Here is a 13,711-nt window from a genome sequence, read left to right on the forward strand (position 1 = left end):
TGGATGGGGCGACAGGGGTCAGTCAGGGGCAGGGGTTCTGGGGCGGTCAGAGGACAGGGAGAAGGGGTGGTTGGATGGGGCAGGGGTCCCCGGGGGCAAGTCAGGAATGAGAGAGGGGGCTGGATGTGGTGGCAAGGGACAGTCAGGGGTGGGTGGTCAGAGGGTGGTGGATGGGGCAGGAGTCCCGGGGGAGCTGTCAGGGGGCGAGACGTGTGGTGGGGGTCGGGTCAGATAGGAGGCGGGGGTCAGGTCACGCCACACCTGGCTGTTTGTGGAGACACAGCCTCCCATGACTGGCCCTCCATACAATTTTGGAAACCCGATTTGGCCCTCAGGCCAAAAAGTTTGCCAGTGCCTGGTCTAGGGGTAGACAGGCAGTGTGCCTAAAAACCTTTAAAAACCTGGCTCTCCACGATTTAAAAAAAATGTTGCTGTATGCTCTGTTTGCAAAGCATTTAAACATGTGCTTAACTTTAAATATGCGAGTAATCCCATGGAGCTTAATGACTGACTAATTGAATCTGGCATTAGCAGGATGTCAGAGAGATGTTTATGAATGCAATTTTTCTTATCACTGTAATTTAAGGACAAACTTCTGATCTCATTTACAGTGGTGCATAACAGGAGCTAAACCACTGATATCAGTGAAACTAGTCTGGATTTTTATTGGTGTAAGTGAGGTCAGAATCTGGCTGTAAATTATCCTAACAGCACTTAATTAATATTTAAAGTAAAATACGATTTTGAGCCCTGCACATAATCAGAGATGAACTTCAGTAGGAGGTTCAGGCACAGAAAGGCTACAGGATTGGGTTTACTGCCTGTACGCTAAACAGTGTAACTACCAACTACTTAATTTGAATTGGAGGCACTGAGAACTGTATCCTCAACTCCCAGTGACTTCAGGTCCAGTATGACCATTGAAATAGTAAAATTTGTGTCTGTTACACACATACTACACAACATCAACAAATATGTTAAGATATTGCAAACATTTAAGGCCACATTTTGTCCTTAAATGTGTAATTTATATAAAATTCTGATGTCAATGGCAGCTGCACACACTCCTGCAAGCAGATAAATTGACCCTTACTATTGATTATGCAGTGCAAGAAACTTAGTGGTTATTAAAAGTTTAGCCCCAATAGATTATTAAGAATAGACAACAATTCAAAATGAATTAAGGCTATTTAATTATACATCTAAATATTAGTACTGATATTATGTTATAAAAAGGTACAAAAATAATTTTGCACTCAATTAACATCAGGGGACAAATTTGCAGAAAAGGACTGTGTAATTTTCTATGCACAGCCATTTCCACGTTCCAGAAACAGCTTATGTATATCAGATAGTCTAACCCACAACTTGTTCAAGCAAATCCATTTTTTCCAAGTGCACTATTTTTAATGTTGTTGACACAAATAATTGCTCATGCAAAATGATGTGCAGATTGAGGGGCCCACCTGAAAATCTGGCCCGGTATAACTTCTTTGTTAAATCTAAATTCAGTCCCTATTTGAGACATTTTACATCTGGCCCAATATTTCACAGACATCACATCTGACTGGGGGAAGGAAATCCTGTTCAAAGGAACCTTCTTCCAGTGAACTCTGAGATAATGAAACAGCTTCTAGTGAAGCAGAATGTAAATTCTAAATTGTTTCAGTACACCACAATGTGCAAATTGCAGTTACTGAGCATGATTCCCAACCGACTAAAAGCAACTGGAGTCTTTACATTGATTTAAATGGGCTTTAGATCAAACTCAGAGTGATTACGTGCTTATATGAAGTTGTTCTTTATATCAACAAAAATTAATGACTTCACTATAAAAGGGTTCCACTGTAGAACAAAACACAAACAAACAAACAAAACAAACCAGGCAATAGTGCTGAACCTCTTGCTTTGCCTTGTGTAGAACTCTCCTGTAAAGGACGCTGCTCTGAAACTTTTGTAAGAGGGAGAGAATGTGACTGTGACGCAGACTGCAAAAAATATGGGAAATGCTGTCCAGACTATCCAAAACATTGTGAAGAAGGTGAGTGTACTTTCCTTATAAATGGCTTTCAGTATTTTATATATTTAATATAGCTGCCAAAGTGTTGTAGCAGATTAACAACCCCACATATTTTGTACTTGATAATGCTCACATTAAAGGAATTTTGCCATTAACTTCAATGGAAATAGGATCGATCATTCCCTTTCATTAACAGAACCCTTGCGTATGGCAAACAGGAACTATGAGGAGGTGATTAAATGAATGGTCTGGTTACATTCCTTTATTGGAACATAGATGCTCTGAACTACCTACTGGATTCTTCTCTGAATTAACTGCTCTGAGCTATCTTCTGAGTCTTCTAACTGCTCGTGTTTTCAGACAGTCCTTAACTAGTGATAAAAAAAATTCTTTAACAAAACAGACTTTCTGCATTTTCTCAAGAGTAGGAGCTATATTATAAACAGGAACTGCTGAAATCACCAGAAAGAAAAGAATTTTTAGGGAATAATTTTTTAAATGTGTTTATTTTTAGTCTTTATATGGAACATCCACACCCCCACACTTCTAGGCCCATGATGTATAATAATACTTTCGCGGCTCGATTCTTTGCAGGTATAACTCCCCTGACTTCAATGTCGTTACATGCAAATGTAGAATTTGGAGGTTTAAGTGTGGGGAACTGGATGGCTCAGAGTACAGGTAATGGGATAATAGTATGACATTTACTCTACCTGCAGAGAATCTGACTGTTATGCACGTAGGGTACAGAGAGGTTAGACAAGGAAAATCCACATCCCCATTCCCCGTCCAGGTGTTCCCTGCAGGTTAAGGTTGATATGTATATGTATATGGCAGGGTAGTGTGAGAAACCACGTCTTACTGCTTTCCAAGCTGTACCTGTACTATGGATAAAGGCAGAACTTCATTCTCCAGGGAGATCTATTCTCAAGCTTTCAGGAGCACTAACATCACTGATTTGGGTTCACTGCCCTTTTTGCTTCCTGCTCCTCAGACCTCTGCTTCAACACTGACTCTTTTCAGTTAGAGCTTAAAATAAGACCTTCTCTTACTAATGCAATAGCAGAAATAATTAGATTAAAAATTCTATGTTCTTCTTCAGAATTATCGCCTACAAAAATATTTAAATGATTTGCTCATTTCTAAACTAAGCAAAATTTTGTTTATAGTGAATACTTCCACTCCACCTCCCCTCATTTCCCAGAGAAAGCAAATGTTTCATGGATCTGCAGGGACCATTAGCATTGCATAGCAAAGGAGAAAAATAGGGAGGCGACCACATGCTGATGCAAAGCTGAGGTGTGTATCTGCTAAGCAATGTTTAAATTGGAGGAAATCCATACGAATGGTAGACTCCTCTTTTGCCCTCACTGCTCAGTCTGTGGACTAAATAGCAAGCACGCAAGCAAGGTACTTAAGAATAGATGACCTAAAAAAGGTGGATTTTTTTTCATGTCTTGCAAAAGTTTCTAATGAATATTATATTGTACCATGTTAAACATGTCATAACACACATTGCCAAGTCTAATTTTGTAGAGGCAATGGAGAAAGTGACAGAAAATGTACAGAACTGTCTAAAATGAAATTCAGTTCAATTGTTATCTTTGACTGCAAGTCCCCTAAGAGTTTGATAAGAGGTCAGAGTCATTTGCAAAAGAGCAAAATCAATGACCAATTTAGAGCCACTTTAAGGCCCCTGTATTGTACACTTCCAGCATGCTGGGTAAAAGGGTCTTAGTGTTAATAAAAATCAGACCTGACTTTAAAAAAAAAAAAAGAGCACAATCATCTTCATCTGTAGGAAGAAAAATGAAATTCACATTTTTATTTTATTGTATTTCATTGCATTCCCTAAAGCTGTAGCAATAAACCATTTTTGAATGGCTAAAGCTAACTGGCGGTTAGACCAGTTAACATTTATTTGTTTACTTTTAAAAACATTTTAGGGGACACCTTGCTGAGTTGGCCTATCCTGACCTTGTTGTGGGAGCTGAAATTCAAGCTGCCATGTATGTTGATCTTGTCTCCAATCTGCAATGTTGATTTCAATCACTTCAATCTCTACTAGGCTCTGATGCATTGCTGGGGTGGAGCTCAATAAACAGCCTTATACTGTTCACACTTCACAGAAAACATTGTTAATATAGCACTCCCATGTAAAAAAAGATTTAAAAAAAAATGTACAACTTCTAAAGGTTTCAGAGTAGCAGCCGTGTTAGGCTGTATCCGCAAAAAGAAAAGGAGGACTTGTGACACCTTAGAGACTAACAAACTTATTTGAGCATAAGCTTTCGTGAGCTACAGCTCACTTCATCGGATGCATTCAGTGGAAAATACAGTGGGGAGATTTATATACAGAGAGAACATGAAACAATGGGTGTTACCATACACACTGTAACCAGAGTGATCAGGTAAGGTGAGCTATTACCAGCAGGGGGGGGACGGGACCTTTTGTAGTGACAATCAAGGTGGGCCATTTCCAGAAGTTGACAAGAAATGTGAGGAACAGTGCGCCGGGGGGAATAAACATGGGGAAATAGTTTTACTTTGTGTAATGACTCCCAGTCTTTATTCAAGCCTAAATTAGTTGTATCCAATTTGTAAATTAATTCAAATTCAGCAGTCTCTCGTTGGAGTTTGTTTTTGAAATTTTTTTGCTGAAGAATTGCCACTTTTAGGTCTGCAATCGAGTGACCAAAGAGATTGAAGTGTTCTCCGACTGGTTTTTGAATGTTATAATTCTTGACGTCTGATTTGTGTCCATTTATTCTTTTACGTAGAGACTATCCAGTTTGGCCAATGTACATGGTAGAGGGGCACTGCTGGCACATGATGGCATATCTCACATTGGTAGATGCGCAGGTGAACGAGCCTCTGATAGTGTGGCTGATGTGATTAGGCCCTATAGATATGTGGACAGAGTTGGCAACGGGCTTTGTTGCAAGGATAGGATCCTGGGTTAGTCGTTCTGTTGTGTGGTTGCTGGTGAGTATTGGCTTCAGGTTGGGGGGCTGTCTGTAAGCAAAGACTGGCCTGTCTCCCAAGATCTGTGAGAGTGATGGGTCGTCCTTCAGGGTAGGTGGTAGATCCTTGATGATGTGTTGGAGAGGTTTTAGTTGGGGGCTGAAGGTGATGGCTAGGGCCGTTCTGTTATTTTCTTTGTTGGGCCTGTCCTGTAGTAGGTGACTTCTGGGTACTCTTCTGGCTCTGTCAATCTGTTTCTTCACTTCAGCAGGTGGGTGTTGTAGTTGTAAGAACGCTTGATAGAGATCTTGTAGGTGTTTGTCTCTGTCTGAGGGGTTGGAGCAAATGCAGTTGTATCATAGAGCTTGGCTGTAGAGAATGGATCATGTGGTGTGGTCTGCATGAAAGCTGGAGGTATGTAGGTAGGAATAGCGGTCAGTAGGTTTCCGGTATAGGGTGGTGTTTATGTGACCATCGCTTATTAGCACCTGTCATAAATATAAAGGGAAGGGTAAACCCCTTTTAAAATCCCTCCTGGCCAGAGGAAAAATCCTCTCACCTGTAAAGGGTTAAGAAGCTAAAGGTAACCTCGCTGGCATCTGACCAAAATGACCAATGAGGAGACAAGATACTTTCAAAAGCTGGGAGGAGGGAGAGAAACAAAGGGTCTGTGTCTGTCGGTACGCTGCTTTTGCCGGGGATAGAACAGGAATGGAGTCTTAGAACTTTTAGTAAGTAATCTAGCTAGGTATGCGTTAGATTATGATTTCTTTTAATGGCTGAGAAAAGAACTGTGCTGAATAGAATGACTATTTCTGTCTGTGTGTCTTTTTTGTAACTTAAGGTTTTGCCTAGAGGGATTCTCTATGTTTTAAATCTAATTACCCTGTAAGGTATCTACCATCCTGATTTTACAGAGGTGATTCCTTTACTTCTATTTACTTCTATTTCTATTCAAAGTCTTCTTGTAAGAAAACTGAATGCTTTTTCATTGTTCTCAGATCCAACGGTTTGGGTCTGTGGTCACCTATGCAAATTGGTGAGGATTTTTACCAAACCTTTCCCAGGAAGTGGAGTGCAAGGGTTGGGAGGATTTTGGGGGGAAAGACGTGTCCAAACTATGTTTCCCAGTAAACCCAGTTAGAGTTTGGTGGTGGCAGTGGATATTCCAAGGACAAAGGATAAAATTAATTTGTACCTTGGGGAATTTTTAACCTAACCTGGTAAAAATAAGCTTAGGAGGTTTTCATGCAGGTCCCCACATCTGTACCCTAGAGTTCAGAGTTGGGGAGGAACCTTGACAGCACCGTAGTGTCCAGGAAGTGGATCTCTTGTGTGGACTGGTCCAGGCTGAGGTTGATGGTGGGATGGAAATTGTTGAAATCATGGTGGAATTCCTCAAGGGCTTCTTTTCCATGGGTCCAGATGATGAAGATGTCATCAATGTAGCGTAAGTAGAGTAGGGGCATTAGGGGACGAGAGCTGAGGAAGCGTTGTTCTAAGTCAGCCATAAAAATGTTGGCATACCGTGGGGCCATGCAGGTACCCATAGCAGTGCCGCTGATTTTAAGGTATACATTGTCCCCAAATTTGAAATAGTTATGGGTGAGGACAAAGTCACAAAGTTCAGCCACCAGGTTTGCTGTGACATTATCGGGGATGCTGTTCCTGACGGCTTGTAGTCCATCTTTGTGCGGAATGTTGGTGTAGAGGGCTTCCACATCCATAGTGGCTAGGATGGTGTTTTCAGGAAGATCACCGATGGATTGTAGTTTCCTCAGGAAGTCAGTGGTGTCTCGAAGATAGCTGGAAGTGCTGGTAGCATAGAGCCTGAGGAGGGAGTCTACATAGCCAGACAATCCTGCTGTCAGGGTGCCAAAGCCTAAGATGATGGGGCGTCCAGGATTTCCAGGTTTATGGATCTTGGGTAGTAGATAGAATACCCCTGGTCGGGGTTCCAGGGGTGTGTCTGTGTGGATTTGATCTTGTGCTTTTTCAGGAAGTTTCTTGAGCAAATGCTGTAGTTGCTTTTGGTAACTCTCAGTGGGATCATAGGGTAATGGCTTGTAGAAAGTGGTGTTGGAGAGCTGCCGAGCAGCCTCTTGTTCATATTCCGACCTATTCATGATGACAACAGCACCTCCTTTGTCAGCCTTTTCGATTATGATGTCAGAGTTGTTTCAGAGGCTGTGGATGACATTGTGTTCTGCACGGCTAAGGTTATGGGGCAAGTGATGCTGCTTTTCCACAATTTCAGCCCGTGCATGTCACTAGCCCCACCAGTTTCCATGGGACTACTTGGGAAGCAAGGTAATACTGAATGAGTGTAAGGCTGATCACATGAAAGTTCTAATAGTTAAAAATGTATAAAGCACATTTATTTCTCTTGTGATATTTATAGGCATCTTTGATTGCAACAAAAAAAGCTTATAAATTTTTCTGAGCTCATGAAATTTACATGGGCTCTTATAAGAGCTCCTCTTCAATGGGTGGGGGAAAGGTTACAGGATAGCCAGGAGGCAGCTGGGTTGATGTCAAGAGAAGGTCACTGCACTGCCTTTCCTGCTGACCAGCAGAGTGGTGCATAAGTGTGCACATTTATACCCAGTGAAGCCATCTTTTACTCACCCTCCCACCTATGAACCTGGCAAAAAGACCAGGCTTCCTCTTGACAGACTGTGGGAATTACACTAGTTGACCATTTCCTTGGGGAGCTGGGAAGGAATTTTTCTCTCTTTGCCAGATTGGCCAAGGCAGGGTGGTTTTTTCCACCTTTCCCACAGGAGGTCTGGGGCCCACTGGGGTGGAGTAGGTTATAAGGCTACGTTTTAGTCACAGGTATTTTTTGTAAATGTCATGGACAGGTCATGGGCAGTAAACAAAAGTTCACGGCCCATGATCTGTCCATGACTTTTACTATATACCCCTGACTAAAACTTGGGGGCAGGAAGGCCGATGGGTGCTGGGGGTGCTCGAGGGTGCGCGGGGTTCTGTGGCCCTGGAGAGCACTGCGGGTGCTGGGGGAGTGGTTGGTGGGGCTGGGGCAGACCCCCTACCTGGCTCCTGGGAAGCAGCAACCTACAGCTCCTAGCTACACGTGCTGCCTCTGCTCTGCCCCAATGGGAGCTGCGGGGGCGGTGCCTGCAGACGGAGGCAGCACGTGGAGCTAGGAGCTGAGGGAAGGGAGTTCCTGTCGCCTTTCTGGGGAGGCCCCTCTCCCCAGGTAAGCACAGGCCTGCACCTGAAACCACAGCCCCCCCCCACCCAAACTACTGCTGCTGCGGGGGCAGGGGGAGGGGGAGAGGGAGACTGCCACAGCAGGAGCTGGTGCGACTAGCCCAGGACTGCCCGAGCTGCTCAGGAGGCTCCTGGGCCATCCATACTGGCCACTGCAGAAGGCCTAGTGACAAACACAAAGCCCTAATTATAATGTTGCAACTTAATATGTAAAACTTGTGGTAGATGTCCAGGACAGGTACTTGGTATGGAAGGGATACAGTTATCGAATAAAATGGATTGGGAAAGGATTTGAAGGGAGGTTTGATGCTCCTACATCTGGAGCAATGGTGAGCCAACTCCTCTGCTTTTACAGCCCCTTTTCACCTCATATGAAGAGAGGGTGGTAGAATCCCAGCAGCAGGATAGCTGTGACATGGCTGGGGATTATGTGGAAATTATTAAGAAAAGGATAATGACCTGCACTGTACAATTTGTTGCCAGATACTTTACGTGAATAAAGTTGCAGCCTAGGGAAACTACCTCCGTTGCCTCCTGTCTTTCTTCTGGCATGGCTGGACAATTAATTGGTTACTACCTGAACCTTTGCTATTTGTCTCACTCCCTGATCCAAAAATCACATCTGCAGTTTAGATTCACTGCTAGATCCCAAATTATTTTCTGGTGCTGGTTTGAACACAGCTGAAATCTCATGAGATTTCAGTGACAATATATCTGAACCCTCAAAACTGAACCTAAGGGGACTAACCTAATATCTGGACTTTGCCCCCTTGCTCCATGTCTACTGTCTCTCAAGGAATTATTAATTCTTGAAGGCCGCCTCCCCCGGAAATTGTCATATGTACGGAGAATGAACTAAATAACTAAAAAATGTTTAGGGCCTATCAAAAGATAACCCTCTGACTAGTTCTCATGGAGGACCAATGCCAAAAACATGTTCGAAGTTTGTAGCCCAAGACAATTTTTAGCTAGAGTAAGTGGACATAAAAGTTAAAAAAAATTTTAAAAAGCGAAAACTCCCCTCCCCCCCAAATAATCCCATCAATAAAAAGTGTTCAACTGATCTCAATCTTTCAGAAAAAAAGGACTTCTCTGGCCTTAGATTAAGCATGAGAAGCTTCAGGCTGAAAGTGAACTTGTGTGTGTGTGTGTGTGTGGTTTTTTTGTAAAAGTTTGGGGGAATAGAGGGAGTGGAGCAAAATTAGGCTTATAATGGAAATGTCACAACTGTTCCATGTCATTTGCTAATGATTATATGCCTGATGCTGAATGAGAATGGAACTTCCATTAACACACAGTATTTTTCTTGGCTTCAGCACTTACTACAAAACCATCATCCAGAACAGCTCCTTTGGTCACCAAAACAACAGCCAAACGGTCATCTAAAAATTCAAAGAAGCAGCCAAAGAAAGTAGTACAATCCCATGAAGTTATGGAAGGTAGGAAAGAATACAAATGCGATGGAACTGGGCATTGCCTGAATGCATACTAAAGGTCATTACACTGTTCTGGATGTAGAAAGCTAATATGAGATGTTACCAGACAGCTACCAAACTTGTTAATAAAAGCTTATTACATCATCTACTTCTCAGAGAAGATCTTAATGGTTTCTAAGCTCTATCCTAGCTAATATAAATGTTAGAAAAGTGTGGTGATCTCTCTTCAGCCCCTAGTGGATTTTCATCCACATCTCAATAATCATTATATGCACAACTGGCAATTTCAGGAAGAGTCCAGGACTGTAAAAACAGAAGCACAGTAGCAGGACAGCAGTGTGTGGACAGCGCTGAGAGGGAAATTTACACAGTAAGGGTCTGATGCTTCAGTTAAGCCAGGCTGCATAAAATTTCAGAAAATACCCATAACTTAGTCTTTCTTTGTGGAAAGTGCAAAACACCTTTTTTTCTAGTGTTATATTATATCATAACTTGTTAGATTATAGGCTGACCTTGAAGTTCATATGCTTATACTGACCGGGACAAATTCAAACGTGATGTAACTCTATTCACTACAATAGTAACACCAGGGGTCAATCATGGCAAATGTATGAGCGTTTTAACAGATAAACCTTTAAAACTCCTGCAAAGTGGAGTTTGCAGTAATTTCCCATAAAGAGATGATACAGTGGATCAAAGCTAAAGAAATTACATTCATTTTAACTTTTTAAAAGACAGTGAGAACCTTTAACAAGGATCCAAATCCATTTACTGTATATTGCAGACATTAAACAGGAGAAAGACCTAGTCCGCAATGCTTTGCCAGTACAGTATTGTTTCGACAGTACATTTACAAGTGCAGCATTTCTCAGACAGTGGTCAGTAGAGCACTTCCAGGCGGTCTACAGAGAGACAGATCTGTCACAGTGTTGTCTAACACTCGTTAAGCAGCAATGCTTGCTGTTAGCAATAGCCCAGATCTCAAGATTTCCGGTGGCTTTTTTGAGAAGCTAAATGAGCACTGTTCTGTCTGTCAGCACTGCATGTCTGCCAGGTTTTGGGGGAAATAGGTGTCTAAATTTAAGTTGGATAGTGGATAACACCAACATTGAAGCAAAACATATAGAAGGACAGAACAAAACTGAAAAATATTTTGGAGATAAGATATTGAAATATTAGGCATTTATACACTTAAGGCCAATTCCTGATCAATTTAGATATGTAAGTATAATCTGACTAAAGTTAATGGGACTATTAACAAAGAGTAAGGCGAGAAGATTTTGATCTAAGTTCATGGAGAGGAAATAAACCACACGATACAAAATGGGAGGAAATGTAACCAAGATGTCACCGTACAGTTGCAGTAAAGTGAGCTAAAATTCCTTTTGTCTCCTTACTATTCTCCTATTAATACTTGTCAGGTAACCAAGCATTATGATAACGACAGGGAAGGTGTGCAGTAAGGATTAGGAGATTCAGAGGGGAGCAGATCCTCCCAGGGATCCTAAATTTTATGAAGTGGTCCACTATATGAGAAAGATTGAAAACCCCTGTACTAGAGTGTTTTCCTGTTTATTAGTTTTAAATATCTCCAGTAAACCTTACAAAAAACTTCTAAGCCAATTTTTCTCAGGTAGGAGAGACTGCTTTGAAATGCCTTTAGCTCCATGGGGTTTCTGGTTATGTACCACTTCTATCTCAGAGGTGTATATTACAAACAATTCTAAAATCAGAGGATAGGGATAAATGTATGTTTAAATATGATTAAAAAAATAAAGGCCAAGTTTTTCAAATGACCCCCTTTTAACATATAGTCTGAAATAACAAGTTATTGGTTGACAAATATTATGGGCCTGATTCTCCTCTCACAGAATAAATCAGAAATAACTCCACTGGTGTGACTTAGAGGAGGATCAGGCCCTATATCTTTCTCATGTCCCCATTTTTTTTTCTCCAAAGGCAGAAAGTCTGAATTTGAAGTCTTAAGACTTTCCCTTTTTATCTATTCTGCAGGTCCTGTACAGCCTCTGTTAGAATCCTGAGCTTTTTCTGATTTTAAACCTCTTTACAGCTGATCTGTCACTGCCTTTACAGACAGTAGCCAGCAGCTCAGCCACACACATGAAATGGGGAAAATGTATGAGCGTTCTAACAGAACTTTTTGCTCTAAAATTAGTCTTCCATATTAAAGGAGGCTGCCATGGGGTCATATTTTCATGCAATATGATCACAAGATTTGGCAGCACTGCTACTACCTACTGAGGGTTGTTTCCATTCATTGCTGGTTAAGGAGGCAAAAAATTTCAAATGACACCTTCATCTTATTTACTCCAAATCTTTATCTTTTGAGAGCAATTTTGTTGTAAACTGTACATTAGCTTCTTACACATCTTATTTTGCATGACTTTCTGTTTTCACCAATTATTTTACTTGGCTACAGAACATTCGGAATCTGAGAAACAAAAATCTTCTTCCTCATCGTCTTCCTTGTTGTCATCCACAACAATTCGGAAAACAAAGTCTTCATCAAGAAATCCCAGTGAAAAAAACCAAATAAATAAAATTAAAAACAAAAACAATAGAAAAGTGAAGGATACCATGAAAGGTATGGATTGTGATCAAATAGCCTAATGCAGAAATGAAATTTAAATACGCAGTGGTATAATAGAAGCTGCTGTTTAGCAGTGCATGCTTGTCTTTCTGTGTTGAAGGAATTCTTAAGGGTTTACCACAAACTCTCCTCTTAACATCTGATTCAATTCTTTAAACCCACATGGAGCTCCACTGAGGTCCATGGGGCTCTGTACAGGTATTTGGAACAGCTTGCCAGATCACGACCTTAGAGAGCACATGTAAGGCAAAGATTTTCAAAGGTTAGTGTATTGGAAGCACATGAATGAATGCATCAGTGAACCATACCTGTCCCATATTTGTGTGTGTATCAGGTTCAACTCATACACATACACTTTTGGTGAATATGTTTTGAAAATTTGGCCCATTACACATGAACAGTAGTATATGGTGAAGCAGCTTCTGAGCAGATTTGCTGTTGGCATAAGGGACAGAAGGTCAGTTATGGGAATGGCTTTTATGCAATACAGTATGTGCAATACAGTACAAAACAATGCATGTTCAGGTTGAATCTTCATTACTGGCAATGTACCTAGCTTGAATGTCAGAGCCTAGGCTTAGTTTTCAGGTCTGGAAGGCAGGCAACTTACCTAATTTTACTTGTAAGCTGAGAACATTTGATACAGAACTCATTAAGGGACAATAAACATAGAACCCCACATTGCCATTTCTACAGGGTCACTTTCCAGAGCAGAGCCACCGTTTAATGCTCACACAGAAAGAGACCAAATTTAATATATTTCCATGGAAGAATCGGAATATCCTAAGCAGTGTGCAGAAATCCGCCTTTAGCCAATGCAGTATCTCTTCCTTTTCAGATCTTCAGTGTGCACCAATAGCCCTATCTCCTTTTTTAAAAATGGAAAACAATCTACTTCATATATAATAAAGCAGCTGAACCAAAATAAATAAATAAATAAATAAATATAAAGCCTATCAGAACTACATATAACCAGAGTCAACCCAAAATTTTGCAGAGCCCTGTACATAGTAAGTCACTAGGCAGGCTTAGGTAACCCGTGTTGAACTTTGGTAGGAGGGAGATTAGATAGTGACAGTGTAGCACATTGAAATCTCTTTTCTGAAGAAGGATATGAGTGGGTTTGTCAGGTGGGAGTGGTTTGGAGTGTTTGCTACCCTGACTGAGGAAGGTCACGCCCCTGGAAGGCTCTCATGCTGGGGTTGACTGCAGGTACAAACAGGATAGAATTGCCGACACAGTATTGCTCTCAGAATTGCTGGGGCCTGTGTGAGAGCATATTTGGCCCAGTGCTAAGGTTGGCCATGAAATACATAAGGCTCCTTTGGACTCTCTTAACTTTTATATTACAAGTACAATATGTCATTAACCCCCTGAGACCACAAGCTGGGGTTTCCTAGAACACATCCATTTTCCAGCCCAGCACCATCTACATTTACCATT

This window comes from Eretmochelys imbricata, chromosome 8, assembly GCF_965152235.1.
Source record: "Eretmochelys imbricata isolate rEreImb1 chromosome 8, rEreImb1.hap1, whole genome shotgun sequence".
In the NCBI taxonomy this organism is placed as follows: Eukaryota; Metazoa; Chordata; order Testudines; family Cheloniidae; genus Eretmochelys; species Eretmochelys imbricata.